General features: G+C 35.1%; 1 protein-coding gene across 11 annotated transcripts in view; it reads right to left on the bottom strand.

Annotated features, from left to right (window-relative positions):
- Positions 1-13,315, bottom strand: part of SNF4Agamma (SNF4/AMP-activated protein kinase gamma subunit) — a 591,124-nt gene that overhangs the window by 113,266 nt on the left and 464,543 nt on the right. Inside the window, exon 1 of one of the 11 annotated variants that reach the window (XM_067758892.1) lies at positions 10,775-10,899. The exons of the other annotated variants lie outside the window; for them this stretch is intronic. The gene's annotated coding sequence lies outside the window, so the exon portion shown is untranslated. Of the gene's footprint in view, positions 1-10,774; positions 10,900-13,315 lie in introns of those variants that run through there. 11 annotated transcript variants of the gene reach the window in all.

Below are 13,315 nucleotides of genomic sequence, written 5' to 3'. Positions count from 1 at the left end.
GGGGTGCGAACCCAGGGCATACGGTGTGGCAGGCGATACCATCACACCACGGTGGCACTTACTAACCGAACGTTAATTGGGCTACATCAAATTTGCTGGCACACATTAAACATTATACACTGTATTATTTTGTTTTATTAATCGCACTTTCACCAAATTTTATATTTTATAATTTATTTAATTTATAGTTTTGAACTTCGCTTTGCAAATAGAAATGAAAATAGTAGTCACAAAACCGATTCTCAATTCTTTCGGTTGCAGCTCAGCTCATTCCCAATTTCTTCTCTCGCATGTAGTTGCCACACTTGATTGATTCGAACAAAACTTGTAGTATAAATGATTGACGTAACATTTTAAAAACAGAACTTGTAAGTTATAGAAAAGTAAAGAATCAAATCGTAGGAAGGTAGAGTAACTTTACATGTAATTCGGCAAGTTTAATTTCCGTAACACTTTAAGTTGAAACGATTCCAAAGCAACTCAAACTTTTATGTTATCGGAAACATCAACATTAAAAAAGGATGTTTTCTATTATCTTATTAAATTCGTTCGCGTGAGTGAAAATTCGCAAAAACTTGAACAAAATGTCACTAACTTTGGAAAAATCCTGTTCGTTCAAGCAAAACTTTTGCAACAAGAGGGAGCAATTTTGCATTTTGCTTGGACGAGAAGTTGCAAAATTGTACCCGATAGATAGGTGTCGCGGTATCTCATAATTTTTGCACAGTAAATTCAAAAAAGGGATTTTTCGTCTTGTATTGATAACTGAAAAACTATTTTTTTGTTGTTTTTCCATTTTGTGTGATTTTTCGATTTGATGGTTTTCTTATTTTGGTGTTTTTTTTAACAAGTGGCACCATCGTCATAAGTACAAAGTATAGAGCGCAGTGAGCGTAAAATTCTCTTTGAAATTTGCTCATGTATTGACTGTTGATCGCTGTTGAAATGACCAGTGAGATCAGTTGTGTTAACAGTAAAATCAGTTAGATTGACCAGTGGCCCTATTCGCTAACTGTGAGTTTTAAAGTGTACACAAGAAAATATTTTCTCACTGACATAAGACTTTTACATTCAGCGCTCATTCAGCAAAACAATGTACACAATAATTTACAGAATCGCATGAAAATTTAAAGTGTAAATTGTGTGTGCAAATGAGTTTTCAATGAGTTTCCATTTTTCAGTTTTTCACAGTTACGGAATTGACCCCCAGGAATCTGTCAATTTTACAGAATTTTGTTAACTTAAGAGCGACAATTTCTCTTCTGTTGAAATGACTAAACCAATTTGTTCGTTTGACAAATAACTCGGTCGAATTACTCATAATTCGATCAATTTCACCGAATCTCCGTTAAGTCAAGAACAACAGAACCGATTTTTTGATTTTACTACCACCATTTCTTTCAGTGTATATATAGAGTATGTTAATTTTTTCTAGAATTGAACTTTGCTATCGCTGCTGCAATAACAAGCCTATAATTTAAATATAGATTTTTACATATCTCCGAGCAATGTAGAAATTTCCATAATAATAAATAATAGCAAAAAATAACAAAATAAAATGGCATACTTGATATGCCAATAATTATAAAAGAAATGACAATAATTTGCAATTATTTCACCAACACAGCCATTACGCTTTTTCTTATCTCTACAGAGTATTTATATGCGCATACATTTTCTTTTTATTTAAATTTGACAAGCTAATGTTTTGTTAAGCCCCTCTTTATATATGTACACTAGCACAGTCTGTGCATCATCCCCTTCATTCTCTTTTGTATTTCTCTTCTTTTGTAGCATTGTCTTGTCTTTCTTCCATTCCGCCTTGCACTCACTTCACTATGGTTATCTTGTTCTACTTGAACTATGTAAGCACACTTCACAAGAAGATTCGCTGTAAGTTTGTAACAGCAGCTTTAGGAAAAGCATCCGCTTATTGCACTGTATCATGACCAGGCGTACAAGTTATTACCGGCGCTATTAACCTACGAAAGACTAAAATCAAGGAAGCAAAAATTCAAACGAATACAGCGGAACAAAAGCCGTTAGCCATGAAAGCAGAGTGTATAAGTTTACACTGTGGCCAGAGCGCTCAGAAAATTAATGGGTAGTAAAGCATAGACCACTAGCGCCCGCCGTGGTGTGATGGTAGCGTGCTCCGCGTACCACACCGATGATCCTGGGCTCCCGCCCCGGGCAAAGCAACATCAACATTTTAGAAACAAGGTTTTTCAATTAAAAGAAATATTTCCGCCATTAACATATCTCAGTGAAAACTCATCTGCCTTGCAGATGCCGCTCGGAGTCGGCGTAAAACATGTAGGTCCCGTCCCGCCAAATTTGTAGGAAAAATTAAAAAGGAACACGACGCAAATTGAAAGAGAAGCTCCGCCTAAATACCTTCGGAGGTTATCGCGCTTTACATTTATTTATTTTTACTAGAACCTTTTTTTAGAAAGTACTGCCCGACCGTACCCATAGGCGTACAAAGAGGAACTCTGCTGCAGTACCATTAGTGGTACGAAGAGGATCTGTCGGACAATACCCGAAAAAGTACAAAGAGGACGTGTGGAACAGTCCCCATAAGATATAATGAGAGTAAAAAAAGATCTGTCCAATAGACGTCATAGAGGTATAAAGAGAACCCGCCCGACACTATTCGTTCAGGTACAATTGGTCTATCCATAGGACATGCTCAAACAAAATTATCACTCGAACACATATAAAGAGATCATGGGGGCAATTCGCGTTTTGTGAAGTGATAAAATGAAAATAAGTTTTCAAGCATTTGAACAAATTTTGTTTGAAATTTTCTTTCATTTTATCACTTCATAGCATGCGAATTGCCCCCATAACTGACTAGAGTCGCATATTCCTTAGCGAATCATCCTGGATTCATCCGAGAGAAATAGCTTATCTTGTAGGAATGTCATCCTAATGCTCTAAAGAGGCAAGGGCCAGATTGAGAAGGGCGAAGGTCAGGATCTGGATGCAAGAACAACAGAAAGCAAAAAAAAATCTCAAAAAAACGAACATCATCCTGAAGCAATGTGAATGGGATCTTAGGGTGACCGATGGTTACGAAGTGAGACCTGTTTTTTAGACCACACCGACGATCCTGGGTTTACGCGCCGGGCAAATCAATATAAAAATTTTACAAACAAGTTTTTTCAATTACAAAAAAATTTTTCTAAGCGGGGTCGCCCCTCGGCAGTGTTTGGCAACCACTCCGAGTGGATTTGAATTTCTGCCATGAAAAGTCAGCATAAAATATTTAGGTCCCGTCCGGCCAATTTGTAGGGAAAATCAAAAGGAGCACGACGCTAGTTGGAAGAGATAAATAAAAAAATAATAGATGTAAGGCGCGATAACCTCCGAAGAGATCTAAGCCCGAGCTTCTCTTGCAATTTGCGTCGTGCTCCTTTTGATTTTCCCTACAAATTGGTCGGACGGGACCTAAATGTTTTATGCCGACTCCGAACGGCATCTGCAAGGCAGATGAGTTTTCACTGAGATATGTTCATGGCAGAAATACACCTGGAGCGCTTGCCAAACACTGCCGAGAGATGACCCCGAAAAATTTTCTTCTAATTGAAAAATCTTATTTCTAAAATTTTAATCTTGCTTTGCCCGGGGTTTGAACCCAGGGCATACTTTTTAGGTGCCTTCACTTTTTTTTCGTTCGATCTCAATGATTCTCTTGCGCAATTCACAAGAGTGTCTTATTCATATAAAGTTTTAAGATTTGAGTTCTTTCCATGGTTTCCAATATAAAATTTGATTAAAGCGAATATAACACTTTGTGATATGCCTTTTCTATGATTATAAATAAATTCATGTTCTGTGAAGTGATAAAATTTAAAAAAATGCCATACAAAAAAAAAAAAAGGGCAATATCAAAACTCGTTTTCACCTTATCACTTCACGGAAAATAATCATGTTTGAAACCACTCAAAAACGCATACATTTTCCATATGAAGGCTGTGAGGGTGTCCATCTAACCACCGTAGTGTGTCGGTTACTTTCAAAATGCATAAAAGCACAGCACTGTTGTATGATTATAGTAACTAAAATTACGCAGATAATGTATTGTGGCGAATATTGCTATCACTATGCTGTTAGTAAATAATCACAACAACAAAAGCAGAAAGCAGCCACACTTACATAGAAGGCGGCGAAGAATATTCCACACACATAAATAGCAGCTTAAAGCAAAGAGATTATCTGACATACACATATGTAGTCATCAGCTAAGAGCAGAAGTTTTTACTCGCACACACACGCGCATATAGCTAAATAACCAAGTATGCGATATAACTGTTCCATATTCGTGAAAAGTCTAGACCTAGACAGAGAGTATAAAAGCAGCGCAAGCTGAGGAATAACTAATCAGTTTCATTTAAACAACATTTAAACACGCTTTTGTGAAGTACGTGATAATGAAGTATAATTGTACTACTCCCAAAGTAGTCTATATAAAGACCATTTTAGAATACTGAATATTGGAGTTATTTATTCGACAGTTCAGCGATTCGTTAGCAGAAGGTGCATAATTATCAGAAATACCCAGAATTCGTTATAGTATATTATAAAAAATATGGTGTAAATTATGCTCAAATATAAAATGCACACTGTAATGCGTTTAAATTTATTTTTTAATTGGTTTATAATGCTACGAGGACAAAAGATGGGGGATACACAAAATTTTGCGCGCGTGCAAAATCGTTTGACATTGAGAAAAAAAAAAATGACAGAAGTAATGAAATAGCTTTTTTGATGTTTTTGGGATAATGAGTTCACTGGCTTAACCATTAAGTATATTGAAATAACGAATACCATTTAAATGAGCATAGTACTTTATAATCTAAATATTTTAAGCTTTTCAATTTGATTTTCAAGTATTTTAAATTATGTATATTAGGGTGGGTCGATTTGTATGGACGATTGTTAAACCGATATCGCGCCATCGATTTTTCGATAGGATTTGGGCTCAGGAAAAAAAGTTCCACTACACATATCCAAAAAAATAATTTTCGAGCCTGCGAAACTTTATTTTTTGGACTTTTTTTCGACTTTGATTTTTAAGGTTTTTTTATGACCCACTAACAAAATTTTCATATGTATACCCTGTCCGACCCACAAATGTCCGATAACAGCTTTTTGAAAAAAAAAAAAAAATATATATTACATGAAAATATTACAATCGAATGAAATTATTTCATATCGTTAGCTTAATGTAAAAATGTGCTAAGTCACTTTTTACGAATTTTACAAGAGACCAAAAAAAAGGAATAATTTTTGAAAAAACTTTTTTTTTTCAAAATGTGAATGAGGATACCTTAGTAGCAATACTTTTGAGTGTAGAAGCTTTGAAAAAGATAAATAAAAATCATGTATGCTAACCCAGCAGCTATTTTATGACTTAGGAGAATTTCCGCACTCGAAACAAATTTTTTCTCCTGACTTAGCACTTTTTACTCAATATGTTCCCCCATCACTCCTCCCTTTTAATGATGGAAATATAACACTAAAACTATATATTTCACAAAAAATACTATTTATTTGTCAAACTATTTCTAACGGTTCTCATCTGGACTCTTTTGCCGGATGTTGCGCAGACAATAATTTATTTTTAAATTCAAACAAATGCTGTGTTGTGTCTTATTCCATAAAGACAACTGCCACATACTTTATCTACAAACTAAATGCTACATCTCTTAATCGTTGTCAAGAGAGCAAAGACTTTGGTGTAATTTTTGACCAAACTCTCTTATTTTAGTCACATTGACTCCATTGTTTCAAAATTTGTTGCAATGGTTGGGTTCAGTAGACGTAACACCAGTGACTTTAAGGACCCTATGACGTAGAAGGCACTTTATATATCCTTGGAAAGAAGTGGTCTTGAATATTGTTCAATAATATGGAATCCTTTCTATGAATCTAACTCTTATAAAACTGAGAAAGTTCAAAAAGTTTTTATAAAATTGCTTTACCTAAGCTTCACTGGCCAGACGGCCTTCCATCATATTGCTTGGTCTTCAGGCATTGCATTACCGAAGAACTTTAATCTCACCCATGCTTGCATATAATGTAAAAAACTTTAACACGAATTGCTATGATTTATCTAATTTGTTCATTCTATATATTCCACTACGTGATCTTCGGTGTAATCAATTATTTATCGAAATAACTCATAAAACGAATTATGCTATTAATGAACCTGTAACTAGGACTATGCATCTAGCAAATCGATTCAGTAGTGTTATTAATTTTAACAACAGCTTATATAAGTTTAAGCCTGAATTGTTTTCTATTTTTAACTAGTCTGTAAGAAAGCATGTAGTTATCGAAATGTAAGAATTTAAGTAGATTATGGTTAGCGCAAAGCATTTATCAAACACCAAAGGCATGTCCCAATTGGTGAATCCAATTTCAAGGGGTTGTGTTCGCAACCCTCTCAAAGGGGTTGCCAGCGCAATATATAGCTTCTCCAACCCAATTGTCAACCTCACCTAACTCGGTCGAATCCTGCTACATTGACAGCCGACGCTCTGTCGACCCCAAGTTCCTCATGGAACTAGGGGGTGGGGAGGGCGGGATGGCCTGGAAGGTTTAATGTGGTTATATAAATCGTTCCCGAGATGGTTGGGCTAGTATCATAATAGTGTTTTGTTACCGGAACGAACCGGATCTATATTCGGCAAAGGACCATCAACATCGGTAACACTCCCCAAAGCCTTCGGGAAGTGTCATTATCATTAATACAACAAAAACAACAACAACAAAGCATGTACTTTTAGACTGAATGAATTAAATAAATAAATAAAACGCGCACAAAGAAATGACTAGTAATTCAGATTGATATTATTGACAGGATGACTTAAAAAAAATGTCAGGCGCGATAACCTCCGAAGAGATTTTAGGCCGAGCTTCTCTTCTCTTCCAATTTGCGCCGTGCTCCTTTTAATTTTTCCTACAAATTGGCGGTACGGGACCTACCGAGGGGCGACTCTGCTTAGACAAATTTTCTTCTAATTGAAAAACCTTATTTCTAAAATTTTGATGTTGCTTTGCCCGGGCTGTGAACCCAGCGCATTCGGTGTGGTAGGCGGAGCACGCTACCATCACACCACGGTGGCCGCCAGGTTGACTTAGCACATTTTTATTAACTGCTGACGACTTAGCAAATTTACACATCATTGCCTACAGCACGTACAAATGAAAAATTAAAATACTTTTTTTGTGATCGATCTATTTTAAATTCAGTTTTAAAACTGCATTAAAATAAAATTTTTCCAAAAATTGACTTAGCACATTTTCACATTAAGCTAACGATATGAAACATATGTTGATGAGAATGTAAATAAACAAGAGATATCCGAAGAGGGGGAGAGGAGGGGAGTAATTGTGAGAAAAATGAAAGGAAAGCAGAGGTGAAAATCATGGATCATTTTGATGATGATGATAATTATTATAATATGGTGATAATGACAACGATGGTAGTGGTTACCGAGGATGAGAGCATCAAGCTGGCTAATTATGATAATAATGATGTCACCGTTAAGGGAAATGATGGGAGAGAAAAAAGAAAAAATATTTCGTTATTGCTTTTGGAACTAATTCGGAGTAATTCTATTTGTTGTTCGGAATAGCTGTCCAATTAATTTTAGGAACCTTAAAGATAATTGATGATAATGATGATGATGATGATGATTATTATTATTATAATGATGATGATGATAATGGTGATGATGAGTAATTCTATTTCTTGTTCGAAATAGCTGTCCAATTAATTTTAGGATCATTAAGGATAATTGTTTGGCCATTTCGTTATAATTGCAGAACAATTTCGGAATAAATTGTATATTGATTTCGTCATCAATTCGGAACATTTTAAAGAATTTCGTGCTTCAGGACTGTTTTTGAAACTATTTCTAGATTATTTCAAGCCTATTTTATTTATGGATTATTTTGGAGCAATTTTAGTATATTTTAGGAATCATTTTTATTGCTTTGGGATAATTTCGTCTTTCGGGATGATTTCGTATGCCCGTATGAGTAACACATAACATCGAATTTCCAAATTTCTTAACTTCAAATGAAGCTTTCTCAACTACAATTGAAATTTTTCGAACTAAAAATGGAAATTCTGAACTGCAATGTTACTTTTATGGACTTTAATTGTAATTTTTTGAACTATGACGCAATAAAACCAGACAACATAAGTAAGACCAAATGATCCCTAATCAGGTTTTGCTACGCCTCACATTTTTAGAAATTTCACGCGCCCAATGATTTTTTTTAATTGTCTGATCAACGTCCTAGATTGACGAGGAGTGCGATGACTAGTACCTAGGTAGGTCCTAGGTAGGTTTCTAGCTTTTAGTAGTATTATTACTTACAAAACAAATGTATGAGATCCATAATAAAATGCCACAAATATACCCCTAAGTCTGATGCTTGAAACATTGAAATGGATATATTTTGAGCAAAACCTGATGCTCAATACACTAATGATGATTTTTAAAATCAAGCACAACATGGCGCCGATGAATTTAACAAACTGCATTCAGTATGCTGTCCGGAATGCGAATGACTTTCGACTAGGAGTAGAGCGGACTACTGCAGCCCAAAACACATTATTATATAAGGGCCGTAACACATTTATCTCAAAGGAGAGAATAATATTTTGAATTTTTTCTATGCATAGCCCATAGATGTTATTAATTATTTTATTTTCAAGTTTTTAGTCTTTATTTAATTCCCTATTATTTCGCATTCTATTTAGTTCATTTAGTGACTTAATATTACAAGGAATCTTTCCTGACAATTTGTTACAATCCAAGTCCTCAATACAAAACAGTGATAGCAGGCATGACTTGTTACAAAGCATAGATGGTTAGGCGCCAATTAACGATAATGATGATTATAGAAGAAATACAAACAAATAAGAGCAACATAAAAAATAAATAAATAAATGCAATGCGCTATAGCCTCCGAAGAGACTTTAGACCGAGCTTCTCTTCCAATTTGCGGCGTGCTCCTTTTAAATATTTCCTACAAATTGGCGGGACGGGACCTACATACATATTTTATGCCGACTCCGAACGGCATCTGCAAGGCAGACGAATTTTCACTGAGAAACTTTTCATGGCAGAAATATACACCACAGCAGTCGCCACGAGAACAATATACTATCTCTAATTTATTGTTATTTTTGTAAATAGTTCTACTGTTTGTTATATTAATTTTTTAAATTATTTTCGATCATGAAACATATGCGACAATACAGCCCTTATTCTTTTCCTACGCTTGCTTGTATATTCAAACTCAAGAAGAATGGAGTATACACATAAATATAGAAATTTATTTGCATTTAAATGTAATTTTAAATCTTTAGTAACTTAGATTTAAAGTTTTTATTATACCCATTTCAAACTACTTAAGTAGCTTTTGAAACTATTACAAAGCGGACTAAGTTGTAAACAAAAAAGGCTAAGCGCAAAAGAAAATGAGGGGGAATTAACGATTTTAATTAAGTCTTAGAAAATTAATGCAGCTCAAAAGCTTCACAATATGAAGGAGAGCATACTATCTTGCTTTTTCTTTAACGAATTCAAATGCATAAACTTACACAAAATGCGCTGTGCGTGGGCGCCAGGGACACAGTGCGATTCAACAAAATAAACAGGGGATCAGACATCCTTGAATGGCATAAATTCAATGTCAATACGAAATATGCTGAAATATCGCATTTCAATCATAGTGTAAGGAGGGTAGAAGATTGCAGTGAAACACACATAAACTACGCAACATCTATAGCATGATGCTAAAATTTCACCCACGCTATGGAACTGACCGCACCCAACCCACTTTTATGTACGCAGCAAAAGCTACAGTGAAATTTAACCAACTAACAACCCCTAAAATAAGCTTTTCTCATTTCACTTTTCATTCCTGTCAACACTGTCGGTTCATGGGCGCGCCAAAATCACTGTAACTTAATGCAATTAACTCACACAGCTCAGCAGTCAGACGGTCGTCGTTTCTAAGGCCATTAGAGGTTAACAACAAAGTTGCGAGACGTGCAACGAAAAGTAAAAACGAAAATCGTGTGAAAAATAGTATTTATTACACACACATACACACATTTACAATCATTAATATAGATTATTATTATTGTTTTTTTTTTTGAATGAGCTTGAAGAGGAATTTGAGATAAAAATGTCTATAACAAATTGCTGCGGTAAAAGCCCCGTCACCTAAGCAGTTTTTCATACAGATGCGTTAACTCAATCTTATGTATTATGAGTAGATTGCACGTATTTTTATGGGGAACGGTAGATTGAGCGACACTGGCGGCATCTGACATGTAAAAGTAGCCAACTTGCAAATTTTGTTGCAACCAAAGCATAGGAAGAAGAATTTGACATTTGCTTTGGCTAAGGGTGCTGGCACACTTAGCAAGTGAAATTATTTTTTCCACTCGTTGGTAAATTTTCCAACATTTTTCGCAATTAAAAACTGCAATATAACAAATGAATACGACACAAAAGTATTTGTGTTTTATAGGCATTGTATGTGAATGGGCAAGGCGAAATAAACTTCAGTTGCTAAGTCTGAAGTCCCTTCATATTTATAAACACAACATCTTGGTTAATTATGGCGATGTTACTGCAATGCATAAGCTTGTGTTAAACGCATCTATGTATATGAAAAAATTCATTGTGCCGCGGCCTTAAAGCATAGACGCCACACACAGCGTCAGTTGTCATACTTATATATACACCAAAAACACTGCACACACGGTATTTTATACCGATAAATTTCTTTTTATAGCGCAGCAAAATCGAGCGCCTGTCAAACGTTACGAACGAAATGTGACTGAATGTGAAACTCTCGGGACAGAACTCGTAAAGCTGTAGCTGTTGTGAGACTCTAAATGAGTTAGATATTGTGACTAAAGCACGTGCTATCAAAACGTTGTATATATACACACACACGCATATGTATATAATAAAAATTAAACGAAAATGAGTTCACACGATGCATGCATGTATGTGGAAATAATTGATGGTGAGTCGGCGCACACGGCGTATGAGGAACAAATATGCTCAATGAAAATACTAAGTATGTAGTAGTATGTTGGAGCATATGCACCTTATGTATGCATGTATGTATATATGTATACCTCTACCTTTTTCTTCAGCATTTATGTATGTATTTACTCATAATACAAGTAAATAAGTTTGTATATGCGTATTGTGTAAGGATTGTGTTTGTAGAACACTCAAATGAAAGTGAAACCGAAAATCGAAACCACAAAAGTCGAGAAAATTAGCTGAATTAGACAAAATGAGCAACATCATGTAGGCAAGTATATGTATGTACATAAATACAAATTGTGAAGTATAATCTATACATCTTAAATCGCCCCCAGTATTTATTTTGTTCTATGTTAAATAGACGCGTGAAAAATTTAAAAAAATTTGTTTTAACCAAGTAAGGACAGGACTGTCTTCGGCTGTGCCGAAGACTTCATACCTTTCATGAATAGTGCTGAAAAATAATCTATTCCATTCGTAAATATACAGTAAACAGATGCACATACCTTAGCGATTTTTAAGATAAATAAAAAATAAATAAAATAATCAAGAAAAAAAAAATTTAAGTTAAACGGTTTTATTGAAAACAATACTTACATGAATTAATAATAATACTAAAAGCTAGAAAATAATTAGGTAGGTCCTAGGTATTAATCATCACACTCCCCATCAATCTAGGGCGTTGATCAGACAATTAAATAAAAGTGTTGGGAGAGTGAACTTCCTAAAAAATGTGAGGCGTAGCATAACCTGATTAAGGTTCCGTTAGTCTTATATATGACTATCAATAGAAATTTGACGCGTCCAACGCTTTTATTTAATTGTCTGTTCAACGCCCTAGATTGATGAGGAGTCTGATGACTAGTATCTAGGGCCTACCTCATTATTTTCTAGCTTTTAGTATTATTAATACTTCATGTAAGTATTGTTTTCAATAAAACCGTTTAACTTAAACATTTTTTTTAATTATTTTATTTTCAAGTTTTTATTTTTTATTTAATTACCTATTATTTCTCATTCTATTTACTTCATTTAGTGACTCATTATTACAAGGACTCTTTTCTGACAATTTGTTACGATCTAAGTTCTCAATATATAATCTTTCCAAAAACTTTACTCGACTCTGCGTCACGTATGCTTGTCCATCCTCGAACTCTAAAATATTTTGATATCACTTCTACCGGACTGTATGTAATATTTGTTCCAAATGTGGGCCAAATCGAGCATCATAGGTCGCTTTCTATTCATGTATGTATTATGTGTTCCAAATGTGGACCAAATCAGACCAAAAATACGATTTTTTTTTAATATCTCGATCCTTGCGCCACCTAGCGGCGATTTTTTTCATAGGTCGCTTTCTATTCTTGTATGTATTATGTGTTCCAAACATGAGCCAAATCGGACCACAAATACGATTTTTGCGAATATCTCGATCCTTGCGCCACCTAGCGGCGATTTGTTTTCTTATTATTGCATTGTCATCGGGTTCTGAACTATATTCCAAGTTTCAAGCTTGTAGCTTATCGGGAAGTTACTTAAATTTCAATTACAAAATTCGTTCACAACGGCCGTGCATGCGGCCGTGCGGTCTGCCTGTCAATTCAAGCTAAATAAAACCACCATTTAAAAATAGTGGCAGAAACGACAGTTTATATGAGGTATACATCATACATATATACCACCGATCTCTATGATTTTTTCAGATAACAATATATGCTATATACCTAAGCATTTGGTGAAATTTGAAGGTTCTAGCTGTTAAAATGGGGCAGAAATTACGACAACTTTCTTGTCCTGAACAATCGGTTGCATGAGATATATACTATATATACCACCGATCTATAAAATTTTTACAGACAACAATGAATTAGAGGTTTACGCCGATCACTTTATCGGCGGCGGCGGCGTAGTCGGCGCGCCGGCGTACGCCGGTGTTCTTACTTTAAAAAGCTTGATTTTTCTATATAAAAAAATAATATTTAGGAAAGGTTTTATTTGTATGGTTTAGGCCATTTCGGAATGATCCGGGGTTTTTGCCTCAAAAACTCGCAGATCGTTCAAAAATTTTCAGGAGTAGCTCTTTGCGGAGGGATTGTCCCTCGTTCACTTAGTTCAGGGAGGCTTTGAACCTAACCCCGGTGTTTGGAATTGGTACTGCTGCATCTGCTGAAAATACATAAAATGGTCACACGTTTGTCTGTATATGTCGTGCA

This window comes from Eurosta solidaginis, chromosome 1, assembly GCF_040869045.1.
Source record: "Eurosta solidaginis isolate ZX-2024a chromosome 1, ASM4086904v1, whole genome shotgun sequence".
NCBI classification, from domain to species: domain Eukaryota; kingdom Metazoa; phylum Arthropoda; class Insecta; order Diptera; family Tephritidae; genus Eurosta; species Eurosta solidaginis.
This window is presented reverse-complemented; position numbering and strand designations above follow the sequence as displayed.